Source organism: Antennarius striatus, chromosome 4 (genome assembly GCF_040054535.1).
Source record: "Antennarius striatus isolate MH-2024 chromosome 4, ASM4005453v1, whole genome shotgun sequence".
In the NCBI taxonomy this organism is placed as follows: Eukaryota; Metazoa; Chordata; class Actinopteri; order Lophiiformes; family Antennariidae; genus Antennarius; species Antennarius striatus.
The window spans coordinates 14,142,501-14,148,756 of record NC_090779.1 but is presented as its reverse complement, the minus strand read 5'-3'; positions in this window follow the sequence as shown (position 1 = coordinate 14,148,756).

The window sequence follows — 6,256 nt, the reverse complement described above, 5'->3', positions numbered from 1 at the left end:
AGATGTGTACCTAAAAAGGTATTAAAATGAAAATTAGACCTTGACCTAGTTTTTCAAGGTCAAGGTCATGATCTAATTTTCATCCCCTTGCCTCCCTGAAAATAACACCTTTTCTTTCATCTTTCTATCTTCCTAAGATATGTGCAAAAATATCTCATGATAGAAAATATCTCAGACCATGGATCAATGCACAAGCTTTGATCTACGGTCTTACTCACACTGGTCTTTTCTCTCATCTTTATATCTTATCCAGTTCCTGAGTGTACAAAAGTTGAAATTTGACCTTGACCTAGTTTTCTAAAGGTCAAGGTCATCATCTCATTAAACTATAAGTCGAAAATCTAAAAAACTGGAAAAGACCTTAGAGTGGAATAAGTCCTGAAATTCAAAAACAATCCATCACTATCCAAAACACATAATATAAGTATATGAACATAATAAATAAAATCAATGTAAAAATTAAGTTAGAAGAGACATAATTTGACTCACCGTAGTGACATTAAAATGAAGGTATTTTAGGTGAGGAGTATGACCCGTGACTTCAGAGACATTCAACTAGCAAGACAATAAATTAATCAATATTTGACAATTTGTCATTTAATGTCATATTTCCTCATATTGGTTTTTTCCTCATCAGTTATGCTGATTTACGCTGGCTCATCAGTTATGGTCGCATGTACCTGAGTTTTACCTGCTGTTCTTGGTGTTCTTGGTTTTGCTGCTCCTGAATGAATCTCCTGCAGCTCTTACGATCAGCAGCTCTGTGTCAATGAAGGCAAAGTCAAGGCAGAGATGTCAGTGTATTTGTCACAGTTTAAAATGTGTCACACTGTGACTGAATAGCAGCTCCACACACCACTGTCAGGCTCCTTTTTATCATCTGATCTATAAGGAAATGCTCCAGAGGCACAGTCATGCAGGAGCATGACAGGAACATTTTGCACTTTGAAGTAGAGTGACATTATGGTCTTGAAATAGCATCTCTCTCCCTCTCACTCCATTTCTGAGTCTCCCTAAATGTCTCATCTGATCTCTACTGTTTTGCCTCTATCTATTTTCCTCTACTGCCACCCTCATTCTCCTGCTCCCCATTTTCTTTTGCTCCTCAGTGACTCACCTCCCTCTTCTCATTTTTGCTTCCGCTCCTTTTTTTTTTTTTTGCTCACCTATTATCTCGGTCATCCACCTGTTTTTTTTTTCACCCTGCCTCTACTTTCCCTAGTTTTTTCCTCTCCCCTTCAATATTCTCTATTTTCCTCTTCCATCCCTTCTTTTGCCCTCTCACCTTTCCATCCACTCTTCTCTTGTGTTTTCCTCACTTTCTATCTCCTCTCTTGCCACAACCTCACCCTTGCTCCCCTCCCTGCTGTAGAGCCGTTGGCTGCCTCTCAGGGAGGTCGAGAGGTCAGGGACAGATAGCGATGAGCCGCTGGTCAGCAGTAATGACACGGGCTGAGGGTGCCACTCAGGTCACCTCTTTTGGGAATGTGGGGTTTTAGCTCTCTGGGACAGAGATTAATAGATGGATGGATAAGGTTTTCTCACATATGGTGGAGGGAATGCCTGAATGCATAGGAGAGATTAGGATGGATTTCCACTATGGGGTGATATCTGAAATCAACTGAAAACTGTAAACATGTGTACATGTATAGTTCAGGAGAAAAACATTTTCCCTGCGGGTAAGCAAAGAAATCAAGACATCAAACCCATTTCGCTCATAGACTCCAATTCAGGTCATCAGATGGGAGCACTGGTTGTGAGATAAACTACACAGGGAAATATTCACACTAACATCTGAAAGAGGACTCAGAAGAACTTGGTGGTGGCATCAGAATGTTTTACTGAGCAAATAAGCAGATAAAAATAAACTTTTTAGTGTTGAGATAGTGAAACGCTCAAGTGAGGCTCACTTTGAATTTCCCTCACTGCTAACAGAGCCTTTATCAAACATTAGTCAATGTAGTCAGCAGCACAGAGGAACAGGTTGTACACAATAGCAGAAAGTACCTGTTTGATGTTCCACCCTTACGGGAGTAAATGGGGTTGTCTTGCTGGGGTTAAGCAAACAAATGTAGGTGTGCATCTGCAGTGACTGGATCACTGCACCCAACATCAGGTTTCTCCAGAGCACCTAGCCTCACAGACGACACACACCTGATGTCAGAGAAAAGTTTGTTGCACACACTTAATTTTCTTTTCTTTTTTTTCTTCTTTTCTGGCTGGATGTTTGAAAACATAACATTAACTAACATTAAGTCACAAACATAGATTTTGTTTATACCTCTTTCATAATACATTTGATCAATTTTTCTCTCCCGTTTGAATGAAATCTTTTATTTTAAGGTCCGACTAATGACAAAATTGGGTAACAGAAGTGGTCAATAATTAGAAAAAGCCTTGAAGGTAATTTGCATCATCAGAAAATCTGCAATTTCTTTGTTGAAATTGTTGCAGCCTTTTGGAAAGCCAGTTCTGCAGCTCAGGAGTTTCCCATATTAAGAATAGACAGTAACAGTAACCCTATCAGCTACAAAGCTGGACCTGCCGGCCAGGAGGGATGCCTGTAGTACCTCTGAGACTCTCTCATCACCCTTTCCTCTCCTCCCCTTATTCTTATTACTTCTCCACTAAACTCCATCCCCTCCCCTCCTCCACCTTCACTCCTACGCTCCCTCGGCTTCTCCTCCCGCTGTCTCTGTGGTTATCACATTGCATCTGAAAAATCTACCCTGACATTTGATGTGCCACAAAATTGGATTTCCAGCATGATTCTCTCTCCCAGCTCCTCGTGGAGTGTAATCCACGCTGTGACTAATTGACTGGCATGCCAACAGCCTGAGTGTGTAAATGGATGGCTGCTGCTGAAATGTTTCAAGTTTCAAGTTTCAAGTTTATTTATTTTTATATAGCCCAGATTCACAAGCAATGTCTCAAAGGGCTTTACAATCTGCACATGGACGATATCCCTCTGACCTTTGTGCACTGCAAGCAGTGCGACCCTCGCATCGGATAAGGAACAACTCCCCCCAAAAACCCTTTTAACAGGGGAAAAAATGGATGGGAGAAACCTCAGGAAGACTGCAGAGGAGGGACCCCTCTTCCAGGAGTGGACAGACGAAGCAATAGATACCGCATGTACAGATTAACAACACAATAATAATAACAGTAACAATAACAGTAACAATAAATGTATAACAAAGGCATGCCGATCCATCCAGTAGAGCGAGTCACCACCAGCCGATGAAGCACACAGAGGTCACCGATTGCTGAGGATCCACCACTCTGAGGACAGACCAAACAGTGCCTAAGTCATTCAGCTCAAAAAAGTTAAAGTCAAGGTTACTCTGGCAAAACCCCAAAACCACAGCAGAACCAAATGAGGCAGAACCAGCACTCCCCTAGTGGATGGTGAAACAGGACCACTGTACAGCTTGTGCTATCGCCAGCCATGGAAGCAGACAGAGGTAGCCGATTGCCGATGATCCACCACACAAAGGCCTGTGAGAGAGAACAGCAGAAGAAGGAAGAGAAACAGAGATAGCAGAGATAGCAGGGGCGAGAGTGGTGCTAGAGGGACCAGAACAGCAGAGAATTAATGGGAGGCAGGGGCCTAACTAAGAAATCCTATGACTCGTCGGCAGGACTAGGCTAAACCTAAACATTGAGACCGCCATCCCCGATATTACTTATATGTTAGGTCGAACAGATATGTTTTGAGTCTAGATTTAAAGACATTTACAGATTCAGACTGTCTAATATTTATAGGGAGGTTATTCCACAAGAAAGGGGCACGATAGGAGAAGGCCCTCTGGCCAGCTGACTTCTTTTTAAATCTAGGAACACACAAGAGACCAGTATTCTGAGAGCGGAGAGCCCTAGTCGGCGTATAAGGTTTAACAAGATCAGACAGATAGGTTGGTGCAAGCCCATTAAGGCTTTTGTATGTTAGTAAGAGTACCTTAAAATCGGATCTAACATGAATCGGGAGCCAGTGTAATGCAGCCAAAACTGGGGTGATATGGTCAAATTTCCTAGTTTTAGTTAATATTCTTGCTGCTGTGTTCTGAACCATCTGAAGGCCCCTAGTTCTAGACCGAGGCAACCCTGATAACAGAACATTACAATAGTCAAGTCTAGAGGACACAAAGGCATGAATCAAAATTTCAGCATCAGCCATGGCTAAAGAGGACCTAATTTTGGAAACATTACGTAGATGAAAGAAGGCGATCTTTGTCACCTCTTTAATATGCTTGTCAAAGGCAAGAGTCGAATCTAACGTTACTCCTAGGTTCTTGACTGTTGAACTATGGGTTATAAGACAGTTATCTACAGATATTGTTAGGTTTTGAAATTGGTTACTATGTCGTGCAGGGCCAATGATTAACATTTCAGTTTTGTCTGGGTTTAGGAGCAGGAAATTACTGGACATCCAACTATTCACAGCAGAAAGACAGGCCTCTAGTTTACTCAATTCAGATCGATCATCTGCTTTTATAGGCATATAAAGTTGTGTGTCATCCGCATAACAGTGGAAACCTATTCCAAAGCTGCGTATAATTTGACCAAGAGGTGCAACATACAGGGAGAATAGTAGAGGACCAAGGACAGACCCCTGAGGTACGCCATATTTGACGTCGGAGAAGGCAGAAGTTTTATTATTGTAGGAGACACATTGTGTCCTATCAGATAGATAAGATTTTAACCAAGCCAGAGCTAACTCACAGACACCAAACTGTCTCTCCAGTCGGTCAAGGAGTATACAGTGATCTATAGTATCAAATGCTGCACTAAGATCCAAAAGAAGGAGAACAGAAGTGGTATCAGAGTCCAGATTTAATAGGAGATCATTCACAACTTTGGTAAGTGCTGTTTCAGTGGAATGGCGGGCCCGAAAAGCTGATTGGAATGGTTCGAAAAGACCGCTTAATGATAAATAATCTAAGAGCTGTTGAGATACTACCCTTTCTAGTATTTTAGATAAGAATGGAAGGTTAGAAACTGGTCTATAATTATTTAAAGACTCTTGGTCGAGATGTGGCTTTTTAAGCAGAGGTTTAACCACGGCCGCTTTAAAGCTAGTGGGAACAACACCAGTTGCAAGAGAAAGATTAACTACATTTAACATAGTAGGGCCCAGCAATGGCCATAATTCTTTAACTAATTTAGCAGGGAGAGGGTCTAAGAGGCATGTAGTAGGTTTGGAGAATGAGACCAACTTTGTTAATTCTACCAGAGAGACATTCTCAAAGTGTGTTAAAGAGAAAAGTTGGGTTTTAACACCCAGAGAAGGAACCACATCAAATTTTGATCCAGGTGAAGCTGAAGAAGTTATTTCATGTCTAATGTTATCAATTTTACGGCAGAAAAAATCTTGGAAATCATCAGCCGCTAATAACAAGCTGCTTGCCGTTGACTGTTTCTGGGTCAATCTGGCTACAGTATTAAACAGAAATCGAGGGTTGTGTTTATTTTTACTTATTAATCTGGAGAAATAGGCAGCTTTAGCGGTGGACAGAGCACATTTGTAATTTAAGACACATTCGTGCCAAGAGATGTAGCATGATTTAGATTTAGATTTACGCCACCTGCGCTCTAAACTCCTACAGGCTCGTCTGAGAGCGCGTGTCTCCTCGTTAAACCATGGTGTAGACCTGCGCACCCCTATGGTTTTAGTTTTTAGAGGTGCAACTGAGTCCAACAGACTAGAAAGAGCTGAGTTTAGATCACTAGTGTAATTTTCGATTGATCCTGTTGCTACAGTAAAAGGAGTCAATACCTCAGGTAGAAGCTCACTAAGTTTAGATACCGTTGACAAGCCGATATGGCGAGTAGTGACTAAATCAGGAGTAATGCTATTTTGACAAGTAAAGGCTGCTTTAAAAGTAATAAGAAAATGGTCAGATATCACTGACGTAAGAGGAGAGACAGTCACAGCAGTAACATTTATACCACGCGATAGAATCAGATCTAGGGTATTACCATTGGAATGAGTTGCTTCATGAACCCACTGAGTGAAACCTAACATGTCCAGGAGGGTTAGGAAAGCTTTACACAACGGATCACTAGGGTTATTTAAATGAATGTTAAAATCACCTGTCACCATAACCTCATCAGATTGAGTAATTAGATCCGAAATGAATTCACCAAATTCTTCTAAGAATAAAGAATAGGGACCAGGCGGTCTATAGACTACTACAAGATAAAGCCTGCTGTTTACAGCTGTAGGCGATGGTTTTAGAACAAGAGCCTCAAAAGA